Source organism: Alligator mississippiensis, chromosome 4, assembly GCF_030867095.1.
Source record: "Alligator mississippiensis isolate rAllMis1 chromosome 4, rAllMis1, whole genome shotgun sequence".
Taxonomy (NCBI): Eukaryota; Metazoa; Chordata; order Crocodylia; family Alligatoridae; genus Alligator; species Alligator mississippiensis.
In genome coordinates, this window is record NC_081827.1 from 69,088,110 (window position 1) to 69,102,785 (window position 14,676).

Sequence of the window (14,676 nt, forward strand, 5' to 3'; positions counted from 1 at the left end):
CTCCTTATATCGCCTTCTTACAGTCTCTCTATGAATTTATTTGTCACTCTGGGTCTGCCTACTCTCTGTTCCATTTTTCACGCATTTTCTATTTTTCACTCTTAATTTGACATACTTTTTTGCTCTCATTCTGGTGCCGAACTCCACAATAAGGTGGTTTGCAAGTGCCAACAACAGATGGAGAGGACAGCTGGGGAAAAGAGACGTGATAAAAGACTGTGATGAGCAGCCACCTGTGGGTGGAAAGCAGCTGGGAGCTGGAGTCCCACGTACTGGGGCGGGAGCCCCCTGGCTGCAGCTTGCCCCCACTTCCACCACGCTGAGCATCTGCTGCTTGCTGCATGTCCTCACAGCTTACCTGTGTTACCTGCTGCCAGAAGCAGCATAGCAGGGAAAGAAGTGGGGGAAGAGCCACTGGAAGCCGGGAGAATCCAAGCAGTACCCAGGTGGCTGCGATAGCAGCCCTGCCAGGAAGCTGTGCACATTGGTCAGAATTGGGGCTGTGCTGTCTGGCAGGCTTGGGGTGGGTAAGGGTGGGAGCACAGTGTGGGCTGCCCTGGGCAGGAGCAGGCAGAGCTCAGCCCCATGCAGAGTGCTGCAGGGGTAGCCGTGGCCTAGGTCCAATCAGTTAAGGGACCCACAGGCCTCATTTTGCCCACCCCTGCTCTAGAGGAAGCACTGGGCTAGCATGTTAAAGCTGGCATGGGACATGTTAATATGCAAATATCAAAGAGAAATGGAAGTGAGAAAAATCATTAGAGTTAGTCTAACTATTTTTTGTAATATCTTTAATGAACAATGACTCTTTCATCAAGACATGTGTCTATGGGAAGTGTTACTTTATAAGAAAGGTTTCTATTTAGAGACATGAAAACCTGAAAAACAAACAAAAATTTAAAAATTTTCAGTTTTGCTTTTTGGCTGAAAATTTTTGGTTTCTAAAAACAAACATTTTTTTGTTTTCAGGTTTTTAACAGAAACAGAGACTTTTAAAGAAAAAGTTTATGCAGAAAAAAAAAATATTTCCCCAACCAGCTCTAAAAATCATGAGAATGATAGACACCATTGCAGGTGCTGAGAAGAATGCCAAAATTGGAACGTGGTGTCAAAAGTCACAGCCATAATGCATCTAGCAACCAGAAGAACACTAAAAAAGAAATTGCCAGACCCTCTATATACTGTGATAGTAGAAACGGATATAGCCTACAGTAAGTGCTTCCAGAAGTAAAATGTCTGTGTAAATTTGAAGTATTACAAACATCCCACAAACTCTTCTCCACGGTGGGTCAAGAAAATAGGCAAGGCTGGTTGGGAAGTATATGAGGTAAGATCACATGGGAAAAGGGGTGATTTTCCTTTCCATCCTACTTTTCACATGTTCTTCTTGTTTCCTTCCTATTCCTTTTCCACTTCCTACTGGGTGTCTACACATGCATTTATGCCATCTTAAATTAACCGCGTGGTAAGCAGGAATAGGCCAGTGTCTACACATACAGGTGTTACAGTGCATTAACATTGTGTATGGACTAAAACTAGTCGCAAGTCAGTCCGCACACACAGTATTACTATGCAGTAAGGCATCTACATGTGTGTTACTGTGCAGTACCTAATCAGGCATAAGTTTGACACCTGCGTGATGATGGTATCAAATTTATGCTCAAGTAGGTGTAAGTCAAAATATTTACTGAACAGTATGGGCATGCATGTGTAGACACATACCTGTACTGCACAGTAATTTTGGTTACTGTGAAGTAAATGTGCACATGTAGACAAGCCCACTGAATGTATGCTTTTCTTTGGTAGCTGCCAGTCTTAAGGAATCTCAACAGTTGAAACATTTTTTAGGGATAGGGATAGGATTGATTCATTGCAGTTCATCATCTGATATAATCATGTCTGCATTCTTTCAAAAGATAAAATAAAAGAACTGACTATTACATTCTCAAACGTGCCCTACTGAGGGTTTGTGAAAGGTTCCTAGGGGGAGCATGTGGGAATCACAGCAGTTATCAGTAGTTTCCCCTACTTCAGCCAATCTTGCAACCCACTTGTTTCATGTACTGCCACATCTTCCCTTGCCACCGAATTTCTCAGGCCCCATTCCTTCAGCCACTAGCACTGCTTCCCCCACCTGATTCCCCTGCTAATGATGAAAAGCACTGGCAAGTGAGAATCAGTGGTGAGGTGAAGTGATGGCAGCAACTGAAGTAAGGGGCACAAGAGAATTGGTGGCGAAGGAAGCAGTGGCAGTGGCTGAAGGATGGACAAGAGTGCATGACTTTCCTCCAGTGAGACATAAACACACAAGGCTTAAGAAATGCTGTACTAATGAATCACACAGAGAGATATAATAGAATAGTGCACAAAAGTGAGCACCATAAAAACAATTAATTGTAGAGGAAAAACTGGCCTTCTTACAGGTAACATTTCTATGTAAAAAAGTATACAGTCGAGGCTGCTACAAGTTATAACCTGTAAATCATAGAAAATAAAACATCACAAAGCATTATTGAGATTTGAATTGTAAGGATACACCAATAATTTTAAATTTGCACCTAGTTCTTCGTATTTCAAAAAGCAGTTCTGGCTTTGGTTTATTGTTATTTCTTCAATTAATGTAGTTGGAAGCTTTTCATTATCATAAAAAGATATCATTTTTTTCTGAATTAAATATAGTTTTGTGACTTATAATGATGAAAGTAGTAAAGTCTAAAAACCCAGAGGATATAATTCAGTTAATAAAGGTAATATTTTTGCATTAATTATTAGCTATTTTAGTGCTGGCAGGAAAAAGTGAGAAGTTAATTTCACTTGGTTGCAAATGGCTTGTTTATTTCCAGACCTCACACATTATGTGCTCTTTGTGATATGATATTGTGAGAATGAGAATAATATTTTAGTTAGAAGAGGTTCTTTTGCAACCAATTAAATTTAGAAAGTTGAAATTTGCCTAAGCTCCTTGGTAACAAATTTAGGGATACTTCAAATCTGAATATTTCAACATTTTAATACAGTTATCAGAGAATTTTAATTTTAAATGGACAAACAAATTATTTAAGATAAGTATTCTAGTTAGAGCTTTAGGCACCTATTCTACCGACAAATTTGCAAAGTGCTTAGATTTACTCACAGGAGCAAAATTAAATATGTATAAATGTATACATAGGGTTGGTGCTAAGGTTGGTCAGAAAAATAAAAAATATCTTCCCCTTGCCTCCCATTATGACCAAAATAAAGCAAAAACCCAAAATATTCAGCCAAACACTGCCAAAACTGACATGTTTAAACTTTAGATAGAAATGTTCATCTGGTGGTCTTTAAGTTTTTGTTTTTCCAAAGAAAAATCCCCCCCCCCCCCAAAACGAAATCAGACTTTTATAGTGAACATTTTCCATAGTGGGGAAAAACGGTTTCAATGGAAAAACTTTGACAAGCCTTTGATGAGGCCCTAGGGGTATAATTCCATACAGAAAAGTTTATTTCCAATCTGGGTGATTTTTTTTTGGCTTCTACCACTGTTGAGGCAAACCTCATCAATATGGCTCTGCACTGAGTATAGAGACACTTAATAACTACATTCATTTTAAACTAATTTCTTTCACACTTTGAGCAAAACCTTTCATCATTATTATGCTATATGAGACTTGCAGTTCACCTTCAATAAGAACCATTATGAACACCAGTGCTTTTGGACCAAAACCAAAGAATTGGTTAGTTCTTTTCTGTTCTTACATTTTTTGTTCAAATATTTATGCTTACACTAGATTGTAGTCTGAAGTAGAAAGCCCTCAGAAAGGTGTTTCTCCCAGCATACCTTTTGTGTCAAACTTCTACAAGCCTCAGAGAAAAAGGTATCCCTCTAAGATTTCCCACCTCTTTTTTCAAACTGTTTCAGTACATTCAGAAACACTCCTGATCTTAGATGTTTATACAGATTTCTGAGCCTACTGAGGTTTGCTATTACTGATCTATCACTACTGTGCACTGACATCTCATTTATCATGTACTCTGTAACCACATAACCAAAAGGAGGAGATAATGTATAAATCTGCGTGCCCTCATTTCTCTTGGTTCAGATAACAAAGTTACATCAAAAACTAAGCATTCACTGGCAAACACTCAGATTGCCTGCCAAAGAAATACACTTTTACTTTGTAAAAATGCTGAAAGGGTGAGTTGTTATCAGTTCCCTAATTTAAGAGACCTTTTACTTCCTATTCTCTCATGAGTTCCAAATGGTAATATCAATATTCATTTCTAATGTTAGCAGGTCACTAGCACAAGAAGTTGGTTTCATGGAATATCTCTGGGGTTTGTTTGTTTTTTTAATAAAACTAGTTCCTGAACAAGGCAGGGCAGAATGGTGCTTTACTGGCTAACTTGTTCAGAGAGGGATAAACTTTTGGGGGCAACAGTGTACTTGATAGTATGTGAACAAAATCTTATGCCTCTCTAAACCAGTTAGTCTCTAGGTAAAGTTATATGTTACACTTAGACCATATTAAGGGCACTTAAAATGTGAGCATTCACATGTTAAAGCTCATTAACTCATGCAAAATGCCTTCTGAGCATCTCAAAAGTTATGCCACTTCAGGCAAGGGTTAACCCTGGGCAGTAATACCTAGTTTGTGTTAGGGCAACTTCAGTCTGCTCCACAAAGATAAAACAAGCTTTTTGAAGTCCTCCAGCATCCCAGGACACAGTTCCTGCCTCCCTCCCCCAACCCAGGTAAAGATAGAGAGCAGGTGCCCTGGCTCCTAGCCATGCCTCTGAACACTAACCCTCTAGTGGCAAGTCAGAGCTTACAGTCAAGAAATGGTATCAACTCTTAACACGTAACTTCTCACAGCACATTCTAACACTGCATAGAAAGCCACAGATTTAGTATGGTCTAAGTCAGGGGTATCAAACTCATCAGGCCCCTTGGGCCAGGTGAGGGTTATTGGGCTGGCCTATGGGCCACATTGGGACCAAACCCCTGTGCCACGTGGAAGTGCTGATGGCGCTGGGTCCAGCCCATGTGCTGCATGCAGCATGTGCTGGCTGTGCTCCAAGGCTTGCTCTGAATGTGGTGTGAGGGCTGAACCAGTCCTTCATGCTGGCTCTGATACAGCCCAGTCAGGACTGGCCCCTGACCTAGCACACTGCATGCAGTGCTTGGACTGAATCCCAGTGCTGTGTGTAGCACACACAGTGCCAGGTTTATCCTGCATGCCAGATGTAACTCCCAGGGCTGGAGCTTGGGCTGGCATGTGCCCCATGCAGTATGTAGGGTCAGACCAGAGACCCATGGGCTGGATCATATGGCTCCATGCACCAGATCCAGCTCACAGGCTGTGTGTTTGATACCCCAGTCTAAGTTCAACTTCACCTTAATAAGGTATCACTCTGCTCTGCTTTCTGCCTAACTTCAGACTAGCACAGCTAACTAAACAAATGCAAATGTCAATAAATGGAAGTGTTTGATACACACCTTCCAGCAGATTACATGCATTTCCACTTGAACATGTACATAATAGTACAGCAGTGTATCACCTAAATACCAAGCAGGAACCTCACCCTGCACCATTTGAAGTCAAGGGCATTTTTGTCACAATCCAAACTGGCTCATGATGAGCTGTTAATTTCAATAGCAAACTTGTACAGTTTTATTTGATCTGTTTTTATGACTTTTTATTGTAAGCCACCTTCTTTGGGAAGGCACCATAGAAATCAAATAAATGAATAAATAAAATATATCATTGAGCAAAGCAAACAAGTGCAAAGTCAAATCTCAGGAATAAAATCACAACAAATGAGGCATCTTTATCATTTATTGCAAACAAATGATTACTCACTGGCTTTTTTAAGGCTGAATGAGCAAAGCAGTCACGTTTTAATCTATACAAGAGCAGGTAAATACTTCTTGGGCACATCTACACATGCACTTTAATGTGCATTAGCCTATTTTAATGTGCATTAAAACATTAAAAAAAAAAAACCCAAGCACTTCCACTAATGCACATTAAAATAAGGCTAATGTGCCTTTTTCTAGTACCTCAGGGCACTTTTACACATGGTTTGGGGATCGGAGGGCAGTGCTTTAATTAGAGCAGCTCTTGGAGCCACTCTTATTAAAGCACCAATGCGTCTCTTTCATCGGTATCTCCATGCTTAAAAATAGTGGTGCGGGTGCTTGAACTAAAGCTTGTTCGATGAGCTTCAGTTAAAGCCCCCCCGCCCGCCATTTTGAAGCACGGGGATGCTGATACACGAGACACTGAAGGCTGCTGGAGCACACTAATTACCACACTCCAACAGATTCAATTAATCTGTAATTACAGCAAATCCGAGCAGCCTCTGCACTTTTGTACAAGCACCCTCACAATGGAGATACTAAATTTAATGCACATTAGCAAAAGCGCATTAATGAACATTTGTTGGAGAACTGACAAAGTAAAACTAATTGCTCTGAATCAGTGTTACATGGCAATTTTCTGAAAATAACACTGTTTCAGTTCAGTCATTCTGAAACTAGGACTCAGATTTCCATCTGAGTGTCTCATTAAGTTACCTTAAACAAGGATACTCTACCATTTTAAGTGGAGCAACAGTCAAATAGATGTTTATCACTCCATTTTTCAAAATTCTCATTTCAAAGGTTCTTAGAAAAACAGAGGATGTTTTGGTTGAGACAGGGCAAAGTGACAAGCCTAACTTACTACAAAGAAAATTTCTATGATACTGTATTTGATCCTGCTGCTTAACCATTCATGACACAAAGACTTAATATATTTTTCTTAAGTACTGAATGGGTGAATAGGTCTTTTCAAGACAATTTTTATTTTGTCCATGAAGGACTGGAATGTTTGTGTAGTAGGTCTTCTTTCTAAAATGTTCATAAACGTATTTCTATTAAAACTATAGAAACCTGTGAGTTTGAACAGAAACTTAGTATTTTGAGTTACACAGACTTCCTAGACTTCCAAAACACCTCTACTGATTTACATAACTGCTACACTGCTTAACATTTTTGCTACTGATAAACAAGCTGCATGCTGAGGGGGAGAGAAGTCCAGGAGAGTTGGTTGTACTTCAAAGAAGCCTTACTGAGAGTGCAGGAACAAACCATCCGGATGTACAGGAAGACTAGCAAGTATGGCAGAAGACCAGCTTGGCTTAGCAGGGAACTCTTCAGTAAACCAAGTTACAAAAAAGGAAGCTTATAAGAAAGGAAAACTTGGACAAATAACTAGGGAAGAATATAAGAGCATTGCTCAGGCATGCTGGGATGAAGTCAGGAAGACCAAAGAGCAACTGGAGTAGCAGCTAGCAAGGGATGTGAAGGGTAACAAGAAGGGTTTCCACAAGTATGTTGGTAGCAAAAGGAGGATCAGGGAAAGTGTAGGTCCATTACTGAGTGGGGGAGGAAACCTTGTGACAGAGGCTACAGAAAAAGCTGAAGTGCTCAATGCCTTTTTTGCCTTGGTCTTCACAGAGGTAGCTCCCAGACTACTGCACTGAGCAGCACAGTTTGGGGAGGAGGTGAGCAGCCCTCAATGGTGAAAGAACAGGTTAGGGACTACTTAGGAAAGCTGGACGTGCACAAGTCCATGGGGTCAGATGGGATGCGCCCAGGGTACTGAGGGAGTTGGCTGATGTGATTGCAGAGCCATTGACCATAATGTTTGAAAAGTCATGGCAACCAGGAGAGGTCCTGGATGACTGGAAAAGGGCAAACATAGTGCCCATATTTAAGAAATGGAAAAAGGAGGATCTAGGGAACTACAGACCAGTCAGCCTCACTTAAGTCCCTGAAAAAATTATGGAGAAGATCTTCAAGGAATCCATTTCTAAGCACTTGGAGGAGAAAAAGGTGATTAGGAACAATTAGTATGGATTCACCAAGGGCAAGTCATGCCTGACCAACCTGATTGCCTTCTATGATGATGTGACTGGCTCTGTGGATGTGGGGAAATTGGTGGATGTGGTGTACCTTGATTTTAGCAAGGTTTTTTATATGGTTTCCCACAGCATACTTGCAGGCAAGCTAAGGAAGTATGGGTGGAATGAATGGACTAGAGGGGATAGAAAACTGGCTGGACTATCAGGCTTAGAGAGTAGTAATCAATGGCTCAATGTCTAGTAGGCAGCTGGTATCAAGTGGAGTGCCCCAGGGGTCAGTCCTGGGGCCAGTTTCGTTCAATGCCTTTATCAACAACCTGGAAGATGGCATACAGTGCCACCCTCAGCAAGTTTGCAGAGGACACCAAGCTGGGGGGAATAATAGATATGCTGGAGGGTAGGGCTAGGATTCAGAGTGACCTAGACAAATTGGAGGATTGGGACAGAGGGAATCTCATGAGGTTAAGCATCAGCAAGGAAAATTGCTAAGTCCTGTACTTAGGACAGCACAATCCCATGTACCAGTACAGGCTGGGGGGTGACTGGGTGGACAGCAGCTCTGCAGAAAAGGACCTGGGGGTTACAGTGGACAATAAGCTGAATATGAGCCAACAGTGTGCCCTTGTTGCCAAGAAGGCTAGTGGCATAATGGGTTGCATTGGTAGGTGTGTTGCCAGCAGGGAAGGGAAGTGATTATTCCCTTCTATTCAGCATTGGTGGGGTCACATCTGGAGTACTATGGTCATTTTTGCCCCCTCCCCTCCCCCCACACTACAGAAAGGATGTGGACAAATTGGAGAGAGTCCAGCGGAGGGCAACAAAAATGGTGAGGGTGCTGGGGGACATAACTTATGTGGAAAGATTGGGGGAACTGGGCTTATTTAGTCTAGAGAAGAGAAGACTGAGGGGGGATTTAATAGCAGCCTTCCCTGAAACAGGGTTCGAAAGAGGATGGCACTAGACTGTTCTCAGTGTTGCCAGATGACAAGGAGCCAGATGACAAGGAGTAATGATCTCAAGTTGCAACAAGGGAAGTTTAGGTTAAGATCTTAGGAAGATTTTCTCACTAGTAGGGTAGTAAAACACTGGAACAGGTTACCCAGAGAGGTGGTGGAAGCTCCATCCTTGGTGGGGTTTAAAACCTGGCTAGACAAAGCTTTGGCTGGGATGATCTAGTTGGAAATGGTCCTGCTTTGAGCAGGGGGTTGGATTAAATGACCTCCTGAGGTCCCTTCCAACCCTCACTATCTATGATTCTCTCACCCAAGATGCCACTACTACTTAATGCAGTTTAATCTTCCCACCAACAGCAAAAGAACTATCCCTGAAGCTACATTAGCAAACAGTTCACACAAAAAAATATTATAGATGTGTCTGTGTAAGTTGGTAACTATGTATAATAGATACAGAATTGTTATCACTCTAACCACAGTTTCTATTTCACCAATTATATATTTTCCGTATGTGGTTTGTTAGCAATGCTATCAGATTGCCTTGAATTAGGATGTTATGTTATCGGTAGGGACCTACTTAACTTGCGGTGAGATAAAGCCATTTTTGCTGCTTGCTTGTGACATGAAGGGCAAGTTTTGCAGGCATTTCCTGGTGGCCCTGCCCCTCATCTCTGATTGGCAGAGAGGTCCCACCATCACTGCAGACGGTCAGTAAGACTCAAGCATGTGAGAGTGGCTGCAGGGATTAGTGTGTTGTCTAAGTATCGTGGTAAGGATTGGGAGATTCTAAAACAGTGTATTATATAAATAATATGCCTTTGGCAGCGGGGGTTGATTTTATGGGAAATAGTGGCCAATGGACTTTTCCTCAGTGATTGTGGATATCACCAGTTTTCACGGTTTTCATTAAAACTGCAAAACCACAAATTAAGTAGTTCTCTAATTATGGGTGAGTCACCTGCCAGAAACTATTCCTTTACATTGTGAACTCCCTCAGGATTCTATGAGAAATTGTATCCATTTCCATATTGTCACAACCCAAGGGTGTGATTTTGTTTGTGTGTGCTTCAGCACTGCTAAATTATTTCCCGCCACTCGTAGCTTTCTTTGCAGGGTGCGTTTCTAGGTTGCAAAAGAGAAATGCACGGTGCAAGGAGTTCCCGCCATTCGCATGCAAATTTGTGTCCCACTATTGGCCAGTTCTAAATTATTCCCATGTGGCGGCTAGCGATTGGCTTGCTAGCCGTATAAGAGGCTTGAGCGGTTTCCGCCCAAGTTGGAGAACTCCGAGGAGAACCCCGCAAGGGAGGACTCCACAACCATCTGGAGGAGGAGAACTTCACGTCTCGTGAAGATCTCTAAGCGCTGCGGAGCCTATTGGACCCAGCGTGTATCTCAAGAAGGCTACAGGGGTCTGATCAACCTCTGACCTCTTCCCGTCGCCGAACGATCCCTCGACGAACCCCTTCCCTGCGTGCAAGTTCCACGGAGCCTAGCAAACTTCGTGTGAGTGAATCCAGAGCTCTCTGCTTCGAGTTATTTTCTTCGGTTGACACGACAGGCTTGCGGTTTAGAGCCTTCAACCGGATTGGGCTAAAAGGTTCGCATGGAAGGAACTCTAGTCTGCCTGGCTTCTTTTCTGTCTGTAACCACAACTCAAGCAAGTTTTCCTGCCTGCACCGCGACCATCTTCGGTGTAAGTAAAATAATCTTAAATCAACCACTAAGCATCCGTGCCTAATTCTAGTCCGCTGGCCTGCATTCCCCGACCCGGAGTGTCCGGGCTGCTGGCCACAGCCCGCTGCGCGCCCCCGAGGGCCTCGGACCGCTCCCAACCCGCACACGTATCAACAATCTTCCTTATGGTTGCATCACTCATAGACCTGGGAATTATGGTAACATTTCTGCCGATGTTAGCTCAGCTTTAGTGTCCTGATTCTCCTTCCAGTTATACCAATGTTACATATGTTGTAAATTCACTAACATATAATTTTCACTGATACGAATGAGAGGACTACAAGGTCTCAGGTGTCTACATAACTCAACAAAAAAGATATATGGCTTTTAACTCAGCTCATGCATTGTTTAGATCTGGACTTAGATAACTCCTTTTATCTTAGGCCACATGCTAACTTGTCCTAACTGCTTTTGGCTGGCCAGCTGGACAGTTCCACCCCATCCTATTGTCCACATTTTACATTGAGTGACCCAGGCAAAAATTAGAAATGCCATTCCTACTAAGGTTATTTGAAAATTATGAAGAAATGCTGCCCATAGTGTGTCCAAGAGATGTTTTTAAACCAGCACCAATACTCAGCAGGATATAGAAAATACATTCCATGAGCTGGGCTCCTCCAGCTGTCACTCTGCACCTTGGAGAATGGATTTGCCTGAATCACAAAGGCCATGGAAACTTGGGTTTTGCAAATGATGAATTTCAGTTCAGAAGCTAAGCTGAAAATTCCAAAAAACAAAAAAAAATAATTCCTCATATATACAAATAATAATAAAACCTGAAATTCACAACATCTGATTCCCAGTCCTCCAATTCCACTCTAAAAAACAAATCCACAGTGTGACCAGTTGTACAAAGTTAAGCAGTAACTATTTGAGACATCATGGTGATCAACCAGTCATGAATTGCCACAGGAGAGTGATCATTACAGGCAGCTTGAGAGGACCAAGGGCATAAAGAGTATAGGCATCAATGACCTCTTCTGGACATGGGAAAAAAAAACAAGTATCTATTCCAATATTATTAGATTTAGCTTTTGGTTACAAGGTGTTGCTGACTCACTTCCAGAACATGGCAAGAGTGGATGAACCTATTCTTTAGTGGATTCATTCTTTCCTCTTGAAGATTTCTCAACATTAGTTGTGATTAGCTGCTTCTCTTCTGAAGTACTCTCAAATGCATGGGGGCTACAGAACATCACTTTGTCATACTACCTATTCAAATATATTAGAATGGTCTGTGGGGAATCAATTGTGTTTAGGGTTTTCAGTATGCAGCTGGTCCTAATTGCATGTTTCTAATTCATCTGATGTGAACTTTAGTTCATAGTTTAGAGGTCTAGGTATGATGGTGTGGGTCTATGCAGACATTAGGTGGGATCTAGGCATGATTGTGACTTCTATAAGAACAAGCTGGCTGGGATGAACCCAGATAAGTTGAATGTGATTGTAGCAGAATGCCATCTCAGTCTCTCTCGAAACACTGCTATCAGGTGTATTACCTATCTGGCAATTTGGTTAGCATGGTCACTGCAGAGGGCAGACAGCCCTGCTCCCATCAGCTTCAGGTAACCCTGAGTTGTAACCTGAGCTGGATACATTCCTGAAGGAGGGGGAAACCTGCTCCTTTTGCCAACATGACTGACCTCACACACCTGGGGGGGCTTAAACGCTCCATTGTTCTAAGCAATGACCTCATGGCTGGAAGGGGAGGTAAAAGCCACCGTCCATCTACCCAGCAACCAGTGATGCATTTCCAACTGATTGGCTTGTAGCCAACTTCAGCTAGTCTCCACTGGACCCTAGAGTGAGGTCATAAGGTCTATATAAGTTAAAGACTGCCCAGGAGGGGGGGCAGTAGCCATGATGAGGACTCTCAGATCCAAAATAGGAACGGGGGCTACCTCCTGCAGAGCACAAGGTGGCCCCAGATTTGGACAAACCACCCAATTTGGAAAAGAGGGGTTGCTATAATTGCGGGGAGTCTGGCCACATCAGGTCCAACTGCCCCAAGCTAAGTAACAAACCCAAGCCAGTCAGCCGTAAGCAATGGGGAGGGGGACCTGAGCCACTCTGAGGGGCATACCTGTTGCTACAGCATTACAAACCCAGAGGAGGTGACAGCCACCCACTGGACTGAGATAATGGTAAAAGAGAGAACCCTTGTCTGGGAACTGGACACAGGGGCCAGTGTGTCATTAATCAATGCCAACCTCATTTTACCTGTGAATATAGTCCCAAAGAGGACCCTTACCATATAAGGGGTGGGGTCCCAGTCATTTGAGGTACTGGTAACCTGCCTCCCCATCAAGTGGAAAGGCTGCAGGATGTGCATAAAAGTAGGAGCGCTGGAAGAGGCTCCTGTTCCCATATAGGTGGGGTGAGATACTTTCAGATATGGACTTTATCATTGTTATCTGTGTTTTAGTCACTTCAGTTCTTGAGTATGCTCTTTAGTGATACAGAGACTGAAAGTGACACATAACACAGTGACTCACTGGCTGAACAGGGCATCTTGCTGGGAGCCTGCAACACCGGTGCTCAGGGGTCTGTACTAGCTGCCTGATAGTCTCTGGCTAGTATTTAAAGTGTTGGTTGTGTCTGTAAAGCCCTAGCTGACCAGGAACCCCATTGCTGTCTAGGCCAAGCCGCTACAGCTGCAGTCAGCAGAGGAATTCAAGCATGTGGGGTAACTGGCAGGTCTATTAAATTCCTCCATTGGACCAAAAGTCTCCGGTGTCATGGTTTACTATCCATGCTATAAAACATTTGCTAATGAAGGTCCTGGAAAGGGCTGTGTGTGAAGAAGTGGCCAGCTGCATTACTGGAAAATGTATTTCAACATTTCTAATATTTAATTTAATAATATTTATTGTCTGATTGATTATGGGAGGGTTTAGAGTCTGGAATAGGCATGTCCATTGTTTTAAATCTAAGTAAGTTAATATATGAGGCAAAAAACTGACATCAAACAAAGAACAGTTGGCAATGTTCAGCTGTCAGAGAATGATCTGCTGACAATGCAAAGACAGGAAGGGACCAGTCTCGGAGATCTGAGTCTCTACTCACATAGACCAGTGTAAGTGGTGAGTAACTCGACTGAGATTAATGGTACTATCCCAGCTTAAAATGTGACAAAGGAGCAAGGTGGAATTCACAGCTGTCTTGCAACCAACAGAGCTGTGAAGTGACTCCAAACAAGTCTACGTCCCCTCACATGAATCGCCCTGTCACAGAGAAGACTCAATGAAATGTCCCATGTGCCCAACCTCCACTTCCCAGCAGAAGCTCCCGGCTTCAGCAGTGTTCCTTCATTCTGCCTATTACCCTCATCTGCAATGATCATAGTTCACTTCATCAGGTGTCACCTGCCTGCCAGTGTACAGAGGACCCTGCTTCCCTTGCTATTACTGAATTGTTTCTGGCTGAATTCACAGAGTAAAGTAGCATGGTCCAAGACCTGAATCTGCATCTCCCATGAAAATACATTACACTACCACTAAATTATTGTTTCTTTCTCCAATACACCATGAAGTGTTTTCCTAATTTATAAGTTAAAAAGAAAATCTTCCTGAAACAGCAATATTTGGCAAACCAATATATTTATTATAATAAATTAAAATTTATGAGATATCAAATAACACAATGTTATATAAATATTATGGTAAATTATATCATACATCATGTAAAAGCTTCTACAACATTTTCATAAATAAATTCACTTAATTATTTATTCAGTTACTTTACATAAATAAAAGGCACTGTATAGTTATTAGTTTTAAATAACTTAGCATTAAATATTAATATCCATGAAATCTGTTTTCTAAAAAAATCTGAAATATGTGCTTCCTAGAGATGGGGGAGCTGAAGAAAAAGAGGCAAATTTTCTGAGAGTGATTTTCAAATTTAAAGACACAGGCATGGCATGAATCAGTGAAAAGCTAGAAAAAAGATCCATTTGGGCCTATGACCATGAGCCCTGGTCAGAAAAATATGTAAGTATGGGCATAAGTCCCATTGACTTCATTAGGTCTTAAGCATGCTTTTAAGAATGTGTTTTTTCTGAACTGGAAGCATAAGTGGTGTACCAGTTTTCTTTTTCAAT

The 14,676-nt window shown here is 42.2% G+C and overlaps 1 long non-coding RNA gene across 1 annotated transcript in view; it reads left to right on the plus strand.

Moving 5' to 3' along the window:
- Positions 1-14,676, plus strand: part of LOC109284583 (uncharacterized) — a 59,876-nt gene that overhangs the window by 43,547 nt on the left and 1,653 nt on the right. The window lies entirely within an intron of this gene.